This window comes from Heterocephalus glaber, unplaced genomic scaffold (assembly GCF_053883595.1).
Source record: "Heterocephalus glaber isolate CG9 unplaced genomic scaffold, H.glaber_assembly_v1.0 deba00001600, whole genome shotgun sequence".
Taxonomy (NCBI): Eukaryota; Metazoa; Chordata; class Mammalia; order Rodentia; family Bathyergidae; genus Heterocephalus; species Heterocephalus glaber.
Genome location: NW_028258372.1, coordinates 41,927,497 through 41,951,033, shown reverse-complemented (window position 1 = coordinate 41,951,033; position 23,537 = coordinate 41,927,497). Strand labels below are relative to the sequence as shown.

The 23,537-nt window shown below is 42.5% G+C and overlaps 1 protein-coding gene across 6 annotated transcripts in view; it reads right to left on the bottom strand.

Annotated features, from left to right (window-relative positions):
* The window catches only part of Srgap2 (SLIT-ROBO Rho GTPase activating protein 2), a 231,582-nt gene that overhangs the window by 143,828 nt on the left and 64,217 nt on the right, over positions 1-23,537 (bottom strand). The window lies entirely within an intron of this gene.

The following is a 23,537-nucleotide window of genomic DNA, read 5'->3' as shown; positions in this document are numbered from 1 at the left end:
AGCTAGTGATTCAAAGCATGCTGCTCCTCACAGTGACGGGCAACCTGCATGCATGAGAGAGATCCCTGGGTTCAAAGGTGAGGTGCTAATCTTGGCAAAAGGGTGGGGTGGGGTGCGGGAGTCCTGGCCTCTCTGGCTTTGCTTTTGACTTTAGTTCTGTAGGGCTGCAGGTTTGGACATCTTCAAAACTGTCTGCCCTGTGAAGCAGACTGTCTGAAAGCTGTGGAAAAAAATACCCTCTCCTCCCCAAACATGGACTCCACACTACCTAAAAACAATGCCTACAGATTTGGAGATAAAGCGAAACTAGCCAGTGAGAAGGAGTAGGAGAAAAATGGCCCTATGAGTTTCCAAAGGCCAGTCATCCATTAACTTTCCAGCCCCCAAATGGAGGGAAAGAAAGCAGCCCCATAAAGCTGATGAGGTGGGAGGGTACGAAGGGGACATCTCAATGAACTTGAATCATTGCAACTGCTCTGGCAGGCTGCTGTGGCTCTTCCAAGTGACTCAATAGCAAGTCAGAGACAAAAGGCTCCCAGATGAACAAGCTGCCACATCAAATGCCAAAGTAGTCATTTTAGCTCCCTAGGCCTTGCCTGAGATGTTTAAGAAACAGAATTCCCAAGGTCCAAAATCTAGAATTAACTTGCACTACAAACTAAAGATATGGAATGAGAAGATCAACAACTCTTTGGGAAATAATCGCCTAGGCTGATGATCCTGACTCCTTGTTAAGAGAGAAGATGCAAATCACTTCCCAAAGACCACAGTAACCAACCAGCACACCCAGCAAATATTTATCTAACACCATGTCTGTGCAGAGATCTGGGTGGTGAATCACTGGAGTACTCGTGAATGGATCTTAGACACTTACACAAGACGTTGAAAGACACTGTCTCACTCTAGCGAGCTTAAAAATTAGTTGGAAAAAAGGGGCTGAATGCACAAGTACAATAGTGCCAGGCTGAATGCTAAGGGCCAAAGTCATGGTCCCAGAACATGTTCGGAGAGAAGGAGATCAGTATAACACAGACTGGACCTGAGCCAAGGGGGGCTTAACGGGAAGCAGGCCCGATGGAGGAGGAGGGTTGTGGTTAGCACGGCAAAGGGGAGGAGAGCACTATAAAGACAGAAGGTGAAAAGCAGGCCAGCGCCAGCAGAAAGAACTCTGCATATTCAACGAGTAGAACTGATCCAAACACCATCCACAAGGGCTCTGGTAACTGTGGACAGCAAGACTTAAGAAGCAGGAGAGCCCAAGGAATTTCCTAACAAACAACTGAAAAGACCAAAAAGACAATGGTAACTCTTATGTTGTTTAAGGCACAGCACAATCAGATGGAAAACAAACCAGATCAATATGAAAACCTTGTCCCTAAGTCCCTTGAGAGTTAGTAATGGATGGTGTGTGTCGTTTTATGCAGGACCCAGGTTAGTGCACAATATTGGTACTCTGCTTGTGTACCAAGCACCTACTAGTTGTCAGGGAGAAAGACAACTAAAATGATTATGCCTTCGCTTCATTTGTGAAAGGTTGAACATTCTCTTGGGAAGGCAGCTTATATACTCTCCAGACTGAAATTCTTAGGAGAGGTCAACTCTGGAAACAGACGTTTGGAGTCACCAGCAAGTGATGGGGTTAGAGAGCTGACCACACAAGTGAGTGGACTGAGGGCAAGGAGAATGAAACAGAAACAGGCCAGGCCTGGAGTACCCCACTTAGGTGGACAGCAAGGGGAGACAGAAAGAATGAAGACAGGTATTTTTTTTAATGCTAATAACTGCAGAACTTTAAATAAGATAGCAGTGCAAAGAGTTCATTAACTGGCAACTGGGGGTCTACTATTGAGAGGCTGCTCTCCCAAATCCAATGTCTATACCTCCCACAGCTAATAAAGCTACCTTGCTGACCAGCTGGAACCAATAGCATGCACTGCTCCAGTTGCAGTGGCTGTTGATGCCAGTCACTGTCGTGGATGCTAGTAGTCTCTTTCTGGATGAAACTTTCCTTGCAATGAAAGTACCTACCCAGCAGATCCTTGAGTTGAGTTTACAAGAACTCAACATATACGCTGAGTGATTTGGTGGGTTATAAGAATGTATTTAGTTGACTATAGTTTACTTTCTATGGAAACGTAAACTTTTTCCATAAATATCATTACCGGGCACATTTTATATATTTAATAGTAATCACACATGCCATTTATTAAGTGTTCATTATGTGCCAAGTGGGCTTATATTGAGTCATTATTCAAGTATAAAGGTACATTATCTCAATTCTCAAAACACCCCAGGGGATACGTTTGCAGTAAGGCAGAGTGGTTAAGAACAAGACCTTGCATTCAGAAAAACCCGAGTTTCAGTTTGAGCTCTGCCACCTGCTAGCAGTGTATCCTTGAACAAGACACTTAATCTTTCTGTTACATTACCTATAAAATGAAATGTGTAACAATAGCCATTCCACTGGATTATTATGAAGACTAAAAGACATAATCCATGTAAAGTGTTTACTGTATGCCTCGTGCATAGCAAGCCCTTACTGTATTAAAAATCAACCATGATTCTTCCCACTTAAACCTAGATGTTTAATTCTAAAATCAGTGCTCTTAACCCACTCTTCCACACCATTTGTTTATGAGGCTGACAAATGGCCTTGTTTGGTGTCCTTCACACTGGAATCCTATAGTTCTAGGCTGGCGTGCTGACTGGTTCACCAAAGGATCCCAGCATTTCTTCAGCTTGTCAAGGAGGGTCCTCATTCTTGCGATCTTACTTCTGACTAAATGTATATATTGGAATACAGTGGGAAAATGCCTTTTTATTATTTCTCCTTAAAGGCAATAGCAGCAAAAAGTCCACGCCGCCACCTTGGGGTGCTAGCAACTGGAGAGGCAGTAAAGTCAGACTGTAGAACCAGACTGGCCTCAAAATGCCAGCTCTTTGGGCAAGTTAATCATCTGTGCTTCAATGTTTCATCTGTAAAATTTTGACAATACCAATCTCATAGGGTTTTTACAGGAGCATTTGTAAAAGTAATCAGAACAATTCCTGATATACTATAAGCACTATATTGTTGTTGTTAGTAGATATATAAATAAAATCTATCTCTCTCATGAGTTCTTTGATCCTTTAACTTTCTAAGCAAGAAGGTATGAAAAATGATAGTAATTGAATAGAACAAATTAGGGGTTCCAATTTTTGTAAGCTAACTCACATAACACCCATTCATAAATATTCACACAACTGAAACAAAAGTTTCATGAAACAGTACTTACTCCACGACTCTGATATTTTCTGGGTCTGACTGTAGAGGCAGGGGTGGACTGAACCAGGGCTTTGCACTGAGATACATCCCGAGGGCTCGACCAGGACATCCCGAGGACTGAACCACAGCGGCAGCCCCCGGACCTCCTTTCTGACACAGGATCTTGCTACGTCACTAATCTTCCCAAAGTGAGCTCAAGCTTGAGATCCCCCTACTTCGGCCTCCCAGAGCAATGGGAATACCACCATACTCAGCTATTTTCTATTCTTTAAAATGCTGCTTGTTGGGCTGGGGATTTAGTTGAGTGGTTCTACTGCCTGCCTTGCAAGTGCAAGGTCCCGAGTTCAATCCCCGGTACAAAAAAAGAAAAAGAAAAAAGCAAAGTCATTAAAATGTTGCTCGTGGCTCACTAATTTGCTTTTATGATTTACTCAAAGGTCTTGACCTGCAGATTGAGAAGCTCTGGAATAGGCTGCATGGCCACAAAAGACAGACCTAGAAGACAGGCTTTGAACCACTCAGCTCCCTCTTTACAGTTATTACTAAATCAGAAAGGGCGTTAAGTTTCAGTTCTTGCTGGAAAAGAAACTGCACATTCTGGTTCCTTCCCGTTCCCTCCACAGTTCATGTGAGCACTAGAAATTCAGAGGGCACCAAGGAACCAGCAGGAGCTTCCTGTGTGCAGCCCACACCACTGTTGCCCAACCCTGGGCACGGCCATCTGCACCAGGGAGCCTTCTGGGGCCCATTCTCCGAGTTTCGCCTTCCCAATTTTGACAGCCAGCAACTACAGTCACCCACTGTACCCCTGGAGCAAGAAGCTGCTGATCTAACACAAAAAGTGATACTGGACCAGGGATTTAGCTCAGTGGCACGGCACCTGCCTGGGAAGCACAAGGTCCCGAATTCGATTCCTGGTACGGGGTGGGGGGGTAATGTCATTATATGTTTAGTAAACGGATATTAAGCAAACTAGATGAAATTTATTAGTGGCTATTCTTTTAAAGTATCCTTATATGTTAGAGAGAAATACTGAAATATCTGCAGATGAGTAACGTCTGGTATTTGCTTCAAAACTAATAAAGGAGAGTGGGAGTGGGTGGGTGATGGAGCTGATGATTACTGAAACAGCAGTGAGTATGCAAGCGTCCATAACAGTATTCTCTCTACTTCCGTGTACATTTGACATTTTTCATAATGCAGTTTTTAAAAATCTAATTAATGGCATGTAAAAAGGTTTAAGAGACAGTAAATGCAAAGAAAAGTTAAAAAACAGAAAAGATACCCAAGAAACATAAATCTGTGAGTACAAAAGGCCCACCATACACCAAGAAATGTACACAGAGCAATCAATAATATCAAGGCATAGGATGTTTTAAGTTTTTGACTTTCAAAAATCAAGAGAGAGGGCCAGAGATTTAGCTCAGTGGCACCGTGCCTGCCTTGTAAGCACAAGGCCCTGAGTTCAATTCCCAGTATCAGAGAAAAGAAAAAAAAAGAATCAAAAGCAACTTTTAGAGTGAAATAAAGGAGGAAACCAAGTTGACCTCAGACTTCTCCATAGCAACATTCAAGGCCCAAAGATAACGGAACCATATCTTTAAAAATTCTGAGGGAGAGCAACTGTGGCCCAAGAACACGAGGGCAAGCTGAGTCACCGCTCGAGTGTAAAAAAGACTCAACATTCACCAACTTGAAAGATCTCAGCCCATAAAACACCTATGAGTCCCCCTTGAGAAACTAAGCCTGCACCATGAGGGTCACTCAAAATGAAGCCAGAGGAACAGCAAAGCTGTTCCGTGACAAAGGGACAGGCGGTGGGAGGTAGCTCTCTGACCAAAACCTGGGGGATGCAGATGTTAGAGACCCTGCCAAGGGCGGAAGAGAGATAGCTCTACACACAGGGGCCTGGGCAGGAGAGGTGTGAGGAAGTGCAGAGATATGAGCCACCAATCCTTCAGGCGAGGACTCAGCCAATCATCTAGCATGAAGAGAGAGCTAACAGTATTAACAGCACCTCCAACCTCCCAATGGTTTTCGTAACTGTATCTTACAGAGAATTTCAGGAACGATTATCTTTAGTGAAGAAACATTATCTGAAGTTCAATGGCTTCGCTTTCACTTTACTTTCCTTCTCAGTAAAATGAAATCTGATTATTTCTATTTTTAAAGCACATATGGTATAATGTCATTTTTATAAAACTGTCTTGCTCCCACCAGCCACGCTTCTGTTTCTGTGTACCAAGCCCTAGCCCTGGTAGAGAAAATCAGTGCGCCCCATCTCCAAAGCCAAGGCCTTCCCTTTGCCGGCCTCCTGCACGTCACGTTTCCTATCCGGCTCATTCTCCACCTGCAAGCCAGAACCTACCACTTCTTACTCACTCAAGCCCTTTGCTCCTAAGATTATACATTCTTGTTTTCTGAATCACCATTTTTCCCTCTCTACTGGATCATTCTCGTAAGCAAACAAATATGCCATGTTTTCTCGATTATTAAAACAAAAACAAACAAAACTATTTCCCTTGACCTCCCCCTTTCTTCCCAGCCAGCTACCCTTTTATCTTGGGTTCTCTCCGTAAGACTCAAACAGCTGTCCATACTTCTTGCCTCCACTTTCTCTCTCAGCCCATTCTACCCAGGTTCTGACGCTATCGCTCTGGTGGGTGGATAAAGACTTCCACACTGCCGAACACGGCTGATTCTCAGGACTCCACTCACACAGCCAACACTACAGCAGGCCAGGCCTGGGGACACCAGGCTCCCCTGACCTACCTCAGACACAAATTCTGCCTCTGCTGCTCCTTCCTCCTCCTCAAACTCTAAATGCCTTTCCATCACTACTGCTTCCTAGCAGGTCTCATTCAGTTCTGTGCCTGCAGATGCCCACACTTACATTCACAGCCTAGACCTCTCTCTGGACTCCAGCCTCCGAAACTAGTTTACCATTTCCTTTTAGGTCTCTACCTGGTACCTAGAACATACACCCAAATCAGAACGGACACCCACTCCATCCCCTGCTATATTCCTTATCCCAGTGACAGCCCCAGTGTTCACCGGCCAGGCCCAAAACCCTCAGAGTTATTACTGAGTCTTCTCCTTCAAACCCCAATTCAATTTAGGAGCAAATCCTGTCAGCTCTACTTGGAAAATACCAAAGTATCCAGAGTCCCATTTCTCCTTAGCCCCTCCACCATTCCTACTTACTACAACTCAGCATCTCTTTGTTCAGAATCCCTGCGCCGCTGCCTCTAACTGTGCCCTTGCTTTCCTGCAGTGTTCTCAGCAGTGCAGTCTTGCTCATCACGATGAAGGCTCTGCACCGGAGAAAAGCTGAGGGCTTTCTAAAGCCTTATATGGCCCAGACCCTGTTCCGGGAGCTCTGCCTCATTCACAGGCCCCAGGCACACCGGCCTCTGGTCACAGAACAGAGCAAGCATACTTCCACCCTGCGGCCTTTACCTGTGCTTCCCTAGCTGGCAGCGCGCTTCCCCATCTTTACAGGAGTGGCCCCCACTTACCTACCACTCAGCTCTCTGCTCACCTCCAAGCAGCCTTCTCGGCCACTCCATCTGAGGGAGCCCCCGGTGCTCTCTACGACTTTACCCCATTTCACTTTTCTTCACTGTGCTTATAAATCTACGTAAGCATTTGTTTATCTTCTTCCACTAGGGCATCAATTCATGATGGCGGGGACTCTGCTTTGTCCCTTGCTGATCTGGCTCCCTGATGCCTTAGTGCCTAACACAGAGCAAGCACTCTGTGACAGAGTGAATGAAGAAATGAAGAGCTGTTTTGGGAGATGGGATTTGGAATAATTTATTACTATTTTTTTTAACTTTTCAGTTTTCTTTGGGGTTTTTTGTTTTTGTTTTTTTGGTACCAGGGATCAAACTCGGGTCCTTGCGCTTGCGAGGCAGGCGACGGAACCACTGAGCTAAATCTCCGGCCCTTCTTTGGGTTTTAAAATCATAAATATTTACCTTTTTATCCCCCTCTTCCAAAAGAGCAATTTCTTTAAAATTTAAAAAGCAAACCCAAAGAAAAATCAAAAGAGATATATTACCTAGTCAGCTCTGCCATCGTTTAGCAAGTCCCCCCTCCACATTATTTATGATAGCCAAAAAAGATTCACAATACAATCCCCATGGGGCATTTTAAATAATTAATGAAGGCTTTTTAGGAGGAAACTTTACGGGAACAAAAGTTTCAATTGCCCAGGGCTGGCCAAAGACTGAACACAGGCTCCCAGTATGAAGGAAATTTTTTCCTAAAGTTGACTCTCCTCTGTAATAGTTTCAGTATTGCTGTCATAATCCAAATGCCAGAATCCTGCAAACAAAAAAGTGCAATTTTTTTTTTTGGTACCGGGGATTGAACTCGGGTCCTTGTGCTTGCGCAGCAGGCGTCGAAACCATTGAGCTAAATCTCCGGCCCAGTGCAATTTTTAAAAGTATGACTATCAAGGTCACAGGGGCCAGTGAGAAGATGAAAAAAATGCCCTGTGAGCCCCAGTGACACACTCGCCTCCAGGAAAAGATCCCTGCCTTTCCTTCCAACTAACCCAGAGCAACATGTCAGCCAGCACAAGGCACGAGGCTTCCCTACCTGCAGGCAGCCCTGGGGAAAGTGTCCAGTGCAGAAAGTATTTCTTGAGTCACCAGTGCCATGGGCCCAGGGGAAACACAAGGTAAGCACAGCTAGGACTACAAAGCTAGGTCACCGAGGTTCTAGTCCCTCCCCTCCCTGTCTTGGGTAGCACCTATATCCCCTTCTCTTCTCATGGTGAGGAAGGAATGGCAATCACTTGTTCACTCTGTAAATATGGACTGGTAATCCTAGATTATGCAACCCTGGGACTCAACATCTAGTCCCCTAACATTTACATCTAAGTTTTCTAAGGCTGCTGACCAAGCAGCAGACTGACCCGCCAGGAGTTCACAGGTCAGCCAGGGTCTAATGGCACCTGCTTCATTTCTTTTTAGAAGACCAACAACCCTATGTTTTCCCAATTCTCAACTGTGACTGTAAAGTCACACTTAGCACCTCTACAGATCAAGTGACTGCATAATGCCAAGGCAGGATGAGCTAATCATTAACCAGATCAGGCTATGTTTTTAAAAATTGTGATTCAATAAAATACAACATAAACTTACTGGTTGAAGTGTACTGCTCAGTGTGGCATTAGGTATGTTCACACAGTTGTGTGAGCAACGCCTCCCTCCATCTCCAGAACGCTTCTGTTTTCCCTAACTGAAGTCTGTATCCGTTCCACCTAAGTCTGCGTCCTCCCCTCCCGGGTCCTTGGCCACTACCACTTAGGCCAATGCAGTTCTGACCATTCCACAGTTTTTCAGTGTTTTAATTCTTTGTCATACATCATAAAACACATAGTCATAGTGGACAATGAGCGGACAAGGTGTATAAGAAAACTGATGATGAGATCCAGCTGTCAATTAGAAGCATAACAACGGTATCGAGTCATTTGGCCCTCATCCAGCCGATCTTCACCAGCTGACTATGTAGCGTTACACTTTAAGACTCAGTGTTAAAAACACAGGACACACAGAGAACCACGTCCAAATTGGTTTTGTAACAGAAGGGATTCCACACCTACAACACGCGACTCTCTTATGGGCAGTAGTTGAGACCTTGTCTCCCCATGTAGAAACAAAATTTAGAAACTGTCCCATGTGGTGGCACACACCTGTGATCTCAGCACTCAGGCTGAAGTGAGAGGATTGAAAGTTTGAGACCAGCCCAGGCAACTTAGTGACTTAGCAAGACCCTGTCTTAAAATTAAAAATTAGCAAACAAACAGCTGGGGATGTAGCTCAGTGTGAAGGTCCTGTGTTCAATGCCTAGAACCAGGAAAAAAATTCTATATGAGGGCTGGGGGTGTAGCTCAGTGTTAGAACTCAGTATGTGTGAGGCGCTGTGTTCAATCCCCAGCACTTCCCCGAAAAGAATTATATGTTAGAAAGTCATTGTTTCAGTGTGAAATGAAAAAACTCCAAGTATTGGGTCAGGAAAGCAGATTTCTCTGATATTTAAAAACTATGTCAGGTGCTAAGCATGGTAGTAGACGCCTGTAACCCCAGCCCCTGAGAGGCTGAGGCAGAAGGGTCACCACATGTTCAAGGCCAGCTTGGGCTACATGATGACACTCTGTCTTAAAAACCCAAAATAAAACCCCAAAATACCAAAAAAAGAGTAAATAATTAAATTTCTAACTACATTTAAAATATATATTTGTTCTCAAACTAAGTATGATATTTTATTTAAGATTTTTAATAAATCAATTTATTATTGTATAATTTATTTAAATACTGCAAATCACTTGTTAAGTGGAAGAAATTATATATAATAGCAGTTATTAAATTTTAAAGTCCACAGTAAAATAAGCTGTACAATATTTTAATAATGTTGATATAAAAGAAAATGTCTGCCTAAATTCACTTCGGTACCACAGTTTATAAAAGTGACAACGCTGTTTTTTTTAATTCCAGAAGGGGAATCACAAAAGTATATTACTCTGAAAAGAGTTCATAAATTTTAAAATACCAGGAAATGCCAGTCTAATAAAAAATCTTTTTTAATTTTAACCAGCTTCCGGGGCCTGCCTTCCAAAGGAATCCAGTCTTCCAGAGGAGACAGACTAGACTGCAAGGAAGGATGGCAAAGCGATGCACCCATGGGTCAGGAGAAAGACAGATGCTGAGGGACACACAGTAAACACACACCTGATTAATCCAGGACTCAGGAAGGGGCTCCCAGAGGGGCTGGACGCCAAGGATTGGAGTTAGCCAGAGGAGGGCGGGGAAAATGCTCTGGCCCAGAGGCAACAGCATGTTCAAAGGCCCAGAGGCAAAAAACAGGAAGCCAGATGCAAGAAACTGAAATCATGAAAGAAATGAAATTCAGACTAGCTGGAACGCAAGATTAAAGCAGGGGAGAAACAAAGATAAGACAAGATGAGAGAGGTTGGGGTCAAACCCTAGGGAGTACCACAATCTACAGAAGTATGGAATTATTCCTATGAGTAATGACAAGTTATAAATGTGGACACTGGGAGAAACTGAGCAAGCAAGCTATGTTTCCCGAGATGTAATTGCTCTTCTGCAACAGACAGCCAAAGTAGAAGGGAAATTGGAGACTTTTTTTTTTTCAGAGGATTCAAGGTTTCCAAGAATCTTCCTATGATAACTCCCTCAACCTGTATCTTCCAAATAAAGTAAAATCGCCAGGGATTTGGCTCAGTGGTTCCTCTGCCTGCCTCACAAGCACAAGGTCCCGAATTCGATCCCCAGGGCACCCAAAAAAAAAAAAAAAAGAAAAAAAGAGCAGAAGCCAAATAAAGGAAAATGCTGACCCCCCCCCCCAAAAGAAAACAGCCTGGTGATCCAAGGTTAGCAAGAAAATCACCACATGCTCTGATCTGGTAAGTAGATTGGTCCCATGGGTTAGATACTAGAGGCAATGCAGGAAAACTGCATGGATGAGTCAGAATTTTGGAGCCTCTAGGTTTCATTTTTCTCACTGACAATCTGGGGTAAGTCCTTCTCCCCTGCTTGTCTACCTCAACCTCATGCCTCAGCAATGTGACTGGGAAGAACTTTACCAGCTGCTTTTACTCAACCCACCAGAGAAAGGCAACAGTGAGGAAGAAAATTCTTCATAATGTACAGTGTGTCTGAAGTTATACAGTTGTCTGATCACTTCACACCTCAGAAAACAACTCCCAACTGTTCAGATCCATAGATGGACATATTCAGAGTGTGCTTAAGACAGGAACAAAATTAGGAGCCAAGTCAGCTAAGAATAAAAAAGACACTGAACTCAATAAAATGAAAACCAAATGAAAGACACTGAAACTTAACTCTTGATTCAATCTGGCTCTAGAGTCCTGGATCAGTTAGTCCAAATGCAGCTGACAAGAAGCGAGCCAGCCTGGTGTCCCAGGACCCACTTTCTAGACCCTCAACAGAGACATGGCTTCTGCTGATATCACTGTCACAGAATTAGTCATGATTTTACATGTCCCCGAAAGTTACTACTGATTTTAAAGATCAGTGGGAAAGTAAAAATAAAGTACTCGGGGTTCCACTAGAGAAAATGGCTCAAGTGCCTATTATGATGTCAGTGTTTTTAAGGACATTATAGAAAATTGTTTTAAATTATTTTATGTCTCCAGACTTTCTGGGAAGAGATTATGTCAAAACTCATTTTTAAAAAAATAAATGTAAACATTACAATACATTTAGAGTAAAGGACACAAAGGAACACAGTGGCTTGACTGGATGAACATAATTCCCTTAGAAATTTAGTTTTCTTGGGCCAGGGATTTAGCTCAGTGGTTTCGCCGCCTGCTGCGCAAGCGCAAGGACCCGAGTTCAAGCCCTGGTACCAAAAAAAAAGAAATTTAGTTTTCTTTTCCAATTGAGTGGCCTACTCCTACTTTTACAAAGGAAATCTTTAATCTAGCTCTTTATTATTAAATGACACTTTTCTCAAAATGTAAGGCTTAAAGCACAGTTCCTTTAGTTCATAAGCGCCATACCACAGCACTTACACACACTCTCCATTATGACACTCGGCACAATGTACAGTAATTAGCAATTCACATCTGTCTTCCCTGCCAGGCAAGGAGGGCCACAAGCCCAAGACCATGTCTCATTCACTGCTACATCCCCAGCACCTAGCACAGAGCTGGCATACAAGCTGCACTGCAATTAATGGAAATGAGTTGTGTTTTCCCTGTCTTCAGCAGTGAATCTCTGGCAGAGTCCAACAAAGTCCCAGCGTTAACTGCAGACCCTGGGAGACTAGCCTCGCGGTGAAGATCTCAGCCTAACTGCCTCTTTCTCCACTCTCCTTCCCCTCCCCTCTCCACCTCCAGAGGGGGTTCCCACTGGAAACTGCACAAGGTTCTGGGTCAGTATCTCCCACCTTCAAAGAAGAGCAGCAAACCCAATCCAGCTTGTTTTTCTAACTAAAACCTGTCACTCAAACTTCTTTTATCTCGCCAACACATTACCTTTTGAGGCACTCACTTCTCTTCTATCCGCATCAGTCCCCAAATAAGCAAATACAACTTTTAGACAGACTGAGACAGTATTCGAACTCTGTCTGATCACAACCAATAATGAGCCACATGTGTTATACTGTGGCAAATTATTCACACAAGCGTGAAGACACACTCACACACACATATACACTCTCACACTCATCCCTAATGAAAGATTTAGTAGGGCCAGGGATTTAGCTCAGTGGTTCGGCCGCCTGCCTCGCAAGCGCAAGGTCCCGAGTTTGATCCCCAGTACCAAAAAACCCCCCAAAAAACAAAAACCAACAACAAAAAAAGATTTGGTACAGCAACATTTACCCCCCTACATTATATTCACTTTGATATATTCTAACCTTTTTATCCTTTTCCATTTAAATTTTCAAAGTACACATATACTCACCCCTAGAAAAAAATCTGAAGCAACAATATTTACCCTTTCTACATCCCATTCATTTTGATATCTTCTATTCTTTTAATATCCTATTCCATTTACACTTTCAAAGAAAGTGGGGAGTCGTCGGCTTCACAGACTGCTCTGCAACGGAATCCCACTGTGAAGGTGGAAAACAACTGCTCTACAGACAGGGCTCTGGTCAGTGTTTCAAACTCCTTTTGGAGACTTTAGTAACGCAACTGCTCTTCAAAACAAACAGAAAATGATGTACACGCAATGGAATTCTCATCTGGAATAAACCACTCTACATCCCCCCCATTGTGGACCTGGGCATACACATAGACCGGATCCAGATATGCCCACTATAGAACCGGGCCAGGAGAATGCCGGCCCGGGAAAGGGACACTCCCGCACTCCCGCTGCACCTCCTGGGTGCGAAGGAAGAGGGTGGATGCAGTCTGCCCAATTCTTCCTGGAGTGGAGTTCAAAGTACTTCCATTTCCTGACTCCATGTAATGAGATGGTGTCAGAACGTTCATTTCCAGAATTAGAAAGTATCAAGTAGGTGGTATAAAAAGCGTTTCAGAATGATTTCTGGGATAACAGATCAATGGTGGGAAATGCCTTCAGAAATTGACTAAAATGGTGCCAAGTAAGCCCCAAATCACAACTATTTGGTATCCTTAAAGCAGAACAAGGAGAGAGCCTGTCAAGAGTAACTGTGGCTGGGCACAGTGACACACGCTTGCAGTCCCAGTTACTCAGAAGGCTGAGGCAACTTGGTGAGACTACTGCAAAAGGGGTAGGGGTGCTGGGGGTACAGCTCAATGGTAGATAACCCTAAGTTCGATCCCTAGCTGTAACAAATTTTTTAAGCTCCATAATCTTCCTGTTTGCGGGGGGGATCTCACCAACTTACTAGGTCTCACACAGAGCAGGTTCTACTTGTCTAGTGAGCCTCTGGTGCAAATTCCTCATTATCCTCCATGAGAATCAATCCCCCCACACATCAATTCTTGAGGAGACACTCATGGAGTTCAGAAGATAGTAGAGATGGGAAACTAAGATCTGATAGTACCTACTTATACACACTTATAAAACAAAAGTCAACGACCTAACATGGCATGAAACGGTCAGGTACCTACCACCTCTGTCCTGTACAGACCCTTACGCCAATTCTCTGACTTCAACTCCTAACACGGTTGCTCACCCTACCAGACCACTCTGCATTAGCCACAGATGCCTTCCTGCTCTTCCTCAAACACACCAAGCATACTTGAGCCTCAGGGTTCAAGCACAGGGCCTTCCTCACAGGCTGCTTCCTCTTCCTGGAATGCTCTCCTCCCAATATCCACACAGATATCAATATCACTAACCCCTTTCAAATCTTTGTACATGTGACCTAAACCATGGCATCTAAAAGCTCCCCACCCCTCATTTAAAAATATATCCAGTGCTGGGTATCTTCCCCAAAGAATTAAAATAATCATACCACAACGATATATGTGCTCCCATGTTTATAGCGGCACAGTTTGTAATAGCTAAAGGTTGGAAACAGCCCAAGTGCCCATCAACTGGAAACTGGATAAAGAAGATGTGGGGTTTTTAAAAATAAAATGGAGTACTACTCAGCCATAAAGAATGAGAAACTAGAGACATTTATAGCTAAATGGATGCATACTGAGCCCATTCTCTTCAGTGAAATAAATAGGACATACATGTGTAAATACCAAATAGTTTCTCTGGTGTGAGAAACTGAAAGTGTAAATAAGGATTAAAATGATTAAAATGAATAATTGATAATTTGAAATAGGAAAAGGTCCAAAGGGGTAGGGGTGATGGGAGGGGAAGGGGAAAGGGAAGAAGGGAAAGGAAAAATTACAAGAAAAGAAAAAAAGATGGAAACAAAGTCTATGTAAATAGGGAAGGGCGCACAGGTATTGGGGAAAAAATAAGAACCAAGATACATCATGTACAAGTACAAGCACCCAGTGATAAATGTAAACGTATGGTATACCTAAAATGTACCAATAAAAGAATTAAAAAATAAAAATACATCCAGCATTCCATATCTCCCTACTTTACTCATTAACTTCAAAATACTATCAATCCACACATTCATATTTAGTTTGTCTACCTCTTCCTCCTTCACTGAAATGTTAACTCGCTGAGAGCTTTATCAATTGAAATAAACAAAGATCCTAGTGTTTTGTCTGATGTATGATAAATGCTCAGTAAATATTTGTTGATGAACAGATGAGTGAATGAATAAATGAATGACTAAGTCTACAGCATAAAGTATAAAAATATCTTTTCACCTACCTGGTAATTACTAAAAAAAAAACCAGGGCCTTCCATTCACAGATGGAGATCAATGACTGAAATGCAAACGTTCATTTACACTGAAGTCTAACGGTCAATCAATCAAGCGACATTAATGATATCAGATCCTCTTCTGTCTGGAGGACACAGAGTTATCTGCAGGGTTAGACTGGCATCCACCACAAACAAGAAGACAGGGGCAAAAGCAAGAGAGATCTGTCCACAAAAACCTAGAAACTTTAAAAAGTTTACACTTATCTATAAGCTATTTCTAGTTACTTTTACCTATGCAGAAAGAAATACAAGTTTTAGCAAGACATTGTGGTCAAGTCTCTGAATGCCATCAAGACTGCCTTACGAGGAAATATGTTTGCATCTATTTATTACAGACTTTCCTACAGAGCAATATGACTCTAAAACATGAAGAAAGCTAATTTCTCCTCCTCCTTCTGAAGCTGAATTTATACAACAGATGTTCTGCAAAGCACCAAGATTTGGGGTGTGTCTATTGGCCCACAAAAGTGGTACATGAACGTTTTGGATGGGGTGGCCTACAACCTTGGATTTCCAATCCTAAAACCTTCAAAGGACCAGGCAGCAAATACCCAACTGCTGTACACTAACAAGTCAAGGGTATGAGCCTGCTTCCCTGTGGGAAGGCAGCACCCTAAAAATGAGAGAAGGAGAGTTCAAAGAAGATTGTGCATCCATTTTCTTCTCAGCCTCCCTGAGGAGCTGGTGCCCTGCAGGGAGTTAGATTTATTTCTCACCAGCAAGCACAGTCCCCAGCCTGAGGAAAGGCCTAGAAAGGATTTCAGGCCACAAGGGGGCAATTTCAGAAGGATGAGGCCGTACAATAATTAAAGAGGGAACAGGTTAATCTGGAGCTAGTTATAATCCATATGTCCTGAGCGGCATCTCATATCTGTCACTAGCTTTTCAATCCAGCAATTTTCTTCACTCCTTTCTGCCACCCACCTGGCCCGCTTTCCCTCCAAAACCCACATTTTATAATGGAGAAGAGGTGGAAAGAAGATAGAGGTTTCCATTTCTCACCTCTAAGACCCTCCCACAACTTGAATTTCCTGAAGCTACTCTCCCAGGCAGGGACAAATTGTGACCAAGCTTTCCTGCAGTTCCTCCCACCATCTGCAAAATTAAATTAAATGGTCCTTCGCTTTTGAAATCCAGCCATCAGGGTACCAAAGGGAACATCTGAGTATACCAGGCAGGGATGAGGGCTTTTCCTTTTAACCAACACACACAAATCATTAGGAGATTAGGTCTTTGAACAGCTAATGTGCATTTTCATAGAGAAGGAGAAGTTAAACACTCAGTCTGACACCTACACAGAAGAGGCTGAAAGGGACCGGGACTGCACTGGCTGCTGCCCTTGGAAGATGATTAAAAGCAGGGCAGACAGAAAGCTAATGGCATTTTTAACCTCACTTTTATGGAGGAGGGGCCTGTGGGGAATGGACGTAGGAAATGGAGTGCCCAGAGCTGCAGGGGAGAAGGGCTGGCATAAGCCTAGGAGGTCTGAAACAACCCCAGGCAGGGAGCAGTCTCCCCCACCCCTCTGCTCCAGCCCACCCCGCAGAAGCTTGTTCAAGGATCTGCAAAGCCTGCAGTTCCCACACTTCGGATGCTGCTCTAAGGGAGACAGAGGCTTAAGGCAGAGCAAGGTATTCCTGTCACCCCGCGTCCTGCCTGTGCTACCGTTCCCATTTTCTGGCCCTAACACCCAGACAGGAGATTCTAAAGGTGTTAGCCATCTCCCTGCCTCCCTCTGACTGAACAATTTAAATGTGACAGTCATTTCCACACCCACCTGGTCTCATTTCCAATATGCCTAAATTTGGAACAATAGAAGCAAGTGGGTGAAAAGGAACAAGGGAAAGAAAATTCAGGAAATGACACTCTTCAAAGCAGCAATATATAATTTGAAAAGTACCTCTGACTGGGAACAGACTTTATATGAATATACAATTACATACAAATCTTACTCGCTTCAAACCACTTCAATCCAATAAGTCTTTACTGAGCAGCTACTACTACAGATCAGAGCCCTGTCCAGTATAAAGCATAGCGAGCTCCCACTCATGCACCTGGAGATTTTTGGGAAAATCTAGCATGGGCTGTGGATTAGGGTTATATAATAAAGAACCTATGCCTACCTAAAGGCCACTCTTAACAACTTTGAATTCATTTGCCACCCTCAACCCCAGAATGAACAAAAGGAGAAATTTTAAGGACCAAGGAAAAGCCAAAAAGAGAAACCTGCAAAGTTCAGGAATATATGCTTTGGGGTGGGGGGAGGTACAGGGGACCTTGCACTAGCGAGGCAGGCAGAGGAATATATGCTTCTTGATGAGACAATGTGGTAGGAAGAGTAAGACAAAGAATCCTTACATTGTATTGGACATTGTGAGAAATTATAATCTAAGACATTATCCACCAAAAATGTTTAAAAACCACCACACCTAATAATAAATCTCTTTCCCCTTTCCCTTATCTTGTTCTGAAAGATACAGACCATTCATAGGAAGAATTGATAATAAAAGTACTGATTGATCTAGGATCTAAGAAAAGATACTGGGGCATCAGAACCAGCTGAAGGTAGATGGGGAAAAAAATTTTTTTAACTTAAAAACAAAGGAACTCTGCAAAGCTCCTTACCTTAAAATGTCTTTATTCCCAAGCCCAACCTTCCAGCTACCTTGCAAAAACATGTATCTGATATAACAAAACGGATATCAACTGGAGAGGCTCTGTCTTAGTTACTTTTCTCATTGCTGAGACAAAATATCTGACACCCAAAAGTTAAAGGAAGAAAGGCTAGAGTTTGTAGAGGTTTCAGTCCATTGTCAGCTGGCTCTGAGGCAGGGCGGCATAGCAGAGGGCCAGGGCAGGTAGGAGACAGCAGGAGCAAGGAGCCTCCTTCTCCCTTTTATCCCATCTAGGCTACAAGTCATTCGGGTGGTGCTATGCACACCCAGAACAATGCTAAACCAATCAGCAGATGGATCCAGTTATCAGACCCTCAATCCACATGCACACACCCTAGATCCAGCCACCTCCAAAAGGCTGCACCTATGAGCCATGAGGCTTTGGAGGGGACTTCTAGATACAAGCTGTAAGAGGCTCCTAAATTCTCTTTTCTCAGCATATAATCACTATCCACAGAATAGTTTCTATGAAAATGAAGAGCTCCCCCAAAGCCTTATCAAAACTGAGCTTTCTCCCTGCTGTCCTTAAGAGGACGCCAGGGTCAGTCTGAAACAGAAGCACATCAGATCTCTCTGCCGCTTGTCCTACTGTCACTATCTGCCGGGAATTAGACAAGAGCAAAAGTTAAATCCTTCGGGGAGAAGGATGCTCACTCAGGACCCTAACTCTAATTAATTCAAGAGTAGATGAATATTTTACAACAAAGGAATTCTACTTTAAAACTCAGGGACACAGACAGAGAGGTAAGGGAACAGAGACTGAATTCTGGCAGAAACTGAAGCCCCAGATAGCCACAAGAACAGACCAGGCTGTCGAGGAACAACTCCTGCACAACATAGCACGTACCACTTACTCCTGTTCCTTCCTCCCAGAAACCATTCCTCTTGGGACAGCTGGAGCCCAACATCCTCTAGAGATCCAGGGCCTTCCCCAGTCTGCAAGGCTGCAAAGCCAAGCCAAGGAGCCACTTGCTGCATTTCAGTGCACCTGTGTCACAGTAAGGGCCAAAAACCTCCACCTGTCTACACGCTAACCCCTAGCTACTCTTAAGACACAGACACACACACAAACACACACACACACTGGAATGTGGCTGCAAAGATGAAGAGCAAATGATGATTTTGAAAGAAAAGGTATCATTTTTCTTAATAATTATTTTCTTCATTTCTGCCATTCTGTATTTTCCAAGTTGTCTACAATTATATTGCTTCTCTAATTAGAAAAGGCAATAAATGTTTTTCTTTTTTTTTTAACCAGCGGAAATACTATCCAGACTGCCTTGAGGCAATGCTCCGGGGGTGACTTATCCCTGGGAATAGGAAGCTGGAAGGCAGAGAATGGAAAAGTCCAGTATTTTTTTTTTAAGGAGATGGCAGGTTGGGAATCGGCAGGTTGGGAAATGGTGGCTATTTCCTATGTTTTAGTGTGCATACTTAGGTTACAGAAAAAAAATTAGAAGACACCTGGTAGGTTCACTGCACAAGAAAGCACTGCAAACAGACAATTACTAGTTCTGAGTATCTTCTGAGAAGAAAGATTCAGTTACTGGGTGGGTTTTTAAATACTGGGTGCGTCAGAGCTGTAAGGCTTGGGAAGACAGTGAGATCCGACAGGCTGAGGCTTTCTCTGTGTCTCAGTAGCTCACCTCCTGCTTCACGAGGGCCACAAACAGCTCTGGGCACCACCTTGCAGAGGAGATCTCAGCTCTTCTCTTTATGGTCTCCTGGAAGACCAGGATCTTAGAGATCCTTCCCCATGAGTCAAAGAGAGCCTTCTAATGTGAATTCGGTGTTACGTGGGCCTGGGCTTAGCCACAGAGAGGGGACAGACAGATCCCACTCTCCAAAAAAAAGATCTGTTTCTTCCAGCTCAGGAAAAATCAGTTGGCAGAGAAATAGTTTGGTAAGATTTTCTGTTGTTGTTAGAAAAAAGCTAAAAGCACACCATGGAGAAATGGGCAGATGCTATCAGTATATAACAATCCTCCATGGTTTTTAAGGGAAGGGAACCAATGATGCCTTCCCAACTCTCGCCCACAGCTGCCAAAGCCTGAGTGACACACTTGTCCCCATAAAGTCTCAACTCTACCTCATTAGAGATCCCTGGCCGGTCATCAGCCCAGGTCAATGTCCAAGTGTTCCTGACCAAAAGCTATGAGCTATAGAAATGCAGCTCACGGAAGTTATTTTCTCTATGGCTGCCCACGTCAACACCCAGCGGGACCAGCAAAATCTGGGGATGGGAGACCGGGCAGAGAAGTTAGATTTCTTTAAACTCAAATAGCACCACCATGCCATTCCACACTCAGCGTGTCCAGAAATCTACAGGGGCACTTTCTGTTTGCCACGGTACTAGGGAAGTGCTACTGGCATTTCATGCAAAATATAATGTCCTGCACCATAAACACCCAAACAACACGGCAACAGCATTTCTGCAAAGAATCACTATGAACAGTAGTTTGGTTTTGTCTTATACTTCCCTTATTGGGCATAACATTCATTCACCTGGCAAAACACCTTCAAACAACACAAAATAGTGAACAGTGAAAAGTTTCCCACCCAGCCCTGTCTGCCTCAAAGTCCTATACCTTTGAGAAAACTATTGTTATTACTTTCTTATATATCCTTCTAGGAATATCCTATTATATATAAAAACATCTTTATATATGCCCCTTTCCTTTGTAAAATAAAGCCATATATCACCTTTTTTTCCCCCATTTAACACCATAGCTCAGAGATTTTTTCATAATTGTCCATTATCAAACTGCCCCTCCTTTCTGCTGGCTATACAGCATCTTACTGGACAGGTGTGCTTTTTTTTACTGAACCAGTCCCACTTCAATGGTTTTTGCCACCATTTCCAAATTTTTAACACCATGAACAATGCTATAATGAAGGTGAGTGTGAGTATATTTGTAGAATAATATCCTGAAAGAGAATCCCTCAGTTAAACAGTATAAACATTTTAGATTCTTTCTTACACTAACAAAACGTGAGACCTCCTACTGCCCTGTACCAAGAGTGTAATTTATTAGCAAATCTATTTATCTGATATGCAAAAAATGATTATGGAGGGCCAGGGATTTAGCTCAGTGGCACTGTGCCTGTCTGGCAAGCAGAAGGTCCTGAGTTCTACCAACAGTACTGGAGGGGAAAAAAAGCCAAAAATGATTATGTGGTAATTTAATTTATATTTATCTACTTTGCGTGAGATCAATTATCATTTATTTCCCATGTTCACAAGTTCACATGTTGCGATAAGTCTTTTGGATGGTTGTTTCTCTGAAAGAACAGATTATGCTCTTTACTATTTATCCTTTAGGGTTATTGATCTGTTTTGTCTATTTGTTGGCTGTGTGAACACTGTCTATAGAGGAAATTAACCCTTTCTTACATGCTACAAATATTTTTCCCAGTTTGTCTTTTGGCTTCATGGTATTTGTTTAACCATGTAGAATTTCTAAAATTCATCAGTCTTCTTAAATCACTTCTGAATCTTCTGTCATGTTTACAGTATATTCTATGGTTTTAAAAAATATTCTCCCATGCTTTCTTTTAATATATTTATGGTTTCATTTCATTGATGTACAATTTACTTTCCTATAAGGAGAAAGATAGGGGTCCCTTTTAATTTCTCCCGAACGGCTACCACTTCTCCAAAACTAGCTATTGAAAAATCCTTTCCTCTCTCCCATCCTACGATTTCCAATGCCACAGTTTACTCTATGCCAAATTCATGTGTGTATTTAGATGTTTTTCTGGGCTCTTTTTAATTTGGAGATGGCAAAAACAAAGCTTGGGAGCAACCTCGAGGTATCATAAAGAAAAGCAAATGGCCTTCAAGAGCCTAGAGGCAGTGTTCATATAAATTGGAATTAAAAATCACTCTCTCCAGTGACTCAAAGTCCAATATTCCATGGAACTTTACCCACACCTTATCTGTTGCTTGTGAACAGTTCATATTTTGAATGAAAGAGTTTTATTAAAATGTAAAATACATATACAAAGGGACACAACTCTTCAGTGTCTGCTTGAAGAATTTTCACTATGTAAAGGAAACTATGCAACCAGCACCTAGATCTAGAAACTGACCATCCCAGCACACTAGAAGCCCAAGTCCCCTTCCGGCATGATCATGGGTGAACATGATCCTCATTAATATCACTATAGATTGGTTTTACAGGAATACAAACATATATAACTCCTTACCTATTTCCACTGTAGAATTTTATTTTGGAATTATTTTCTTTAAACATTTTGAAGACATCAATTCACCTTTCTTTTTTTTCTGCCTTCTTTTTTACTTCTACTGAGAATTCATCTGTCTGTCTTAGTGATTCTCCACTAAAAGTAAAATGTCTCCTTTTTCTCTGGTTGCTGTTAAGATTTTTCTCCTTGTCTTTATTTTCCAATCTTACTATCATGTGTCTACTTGTGGTTTTCTGGATTTGTCCTGCTTAGGAGCAAAGCGTGGGTTCTTAAGTCTGCACTCTGACATCTTTTGTGGTTTTAGAGAGCACTCAGCATTATCTCTTAAAATACTGCTCTGATCCTAGTCTGTCTGTTTTCTCCTCTTAGGTCTTTTTTTATGTATGTTTCCTTATATAGCTAATATTATTTCCTATATTTTAAAAAGTAATTTTGATATCTATGCTTCCTTCTGAATACTATCTTCTAATACATCATTACCTCACTAATTACTTATCATTTATATCTACATACATGAAAACTATCCACTAAATGCTTATTTTCATTTATTATATTTTTCAGTTTTGTAACTGTCATTTTACTGTTTTTAGTTTCTAGTTCTCTGTTAAAATTATTAATCTTGTTTTTTCCTAAAATATTTTACAGTTATTTTTTAATCCATACATGATAATTCCATTACGGGTAGCTAGCACTTCTGTGGGCCTGTTTTAATTATCTATTATTTCACTTAGTTTCAAATCATTGTTATGTCAACTCACATGTCTGGCTATTTTTGACTGCATTCTGGGCATTTTATATGAAAAGTTATAGAAATAACTTAAGACTTCTCCAAGAAAGACTTTCCTTTGCTCCTAACATGTGGCTGAGAAAACTGATCATCCAGTGGTGGTGCATGCCTGTAATCCCAGCACTCAAGAGGCTGAGGAAGGAGGATTGCTGCAAGTTCAGGCCAGCCTGGGCTACACAGTGAATTCAAGGCCACCCTGGACTATATGGAGAGACCTTGTCTCGAAAAAAAATACCCTGACTATCCAATCAGGATCCTTAACCCATTCAGGGAGTTGAGAAGGTCTGAAACTGGGCCTCAGTTTCTATGATTTCCAATTTATGCTTAATCCTAAAGTTCAGCCTTTCAAGAGACTCATCCAAAGCCCAAGATATTTTCCAAGGACCATTCTCCCTGGCAGGTCTTAATTCAATTTTGCAACCCTAGCCCTGTGAATGTTTGAAAATTTTACTAGGTTTTTAGCTTTTCAATTGCCTCTTCCAGAACCAGATGTCCATAGATGAAAATGTGTCCCAATGCCAGTCTCTGAGTTTCCTTATTCTCTAAGATTGTGGACTCACAGTATCTTACCGCTTTGTTAAATCTCCAATGACTTCAAAGTTCTTTTTTAAAAATCCTGTCCTACTTTGAGGTTGTTCTACTTAGAATCACCTTGTCCACGACTTCCAGGAGGATAACTCAATGAAGAAGAGTGGAGGTGGAATAGGATATGCTAACTGGTAAAGCAGCTTGATGATGCCATCAGCAATGGAGGGCTCCATCCATTT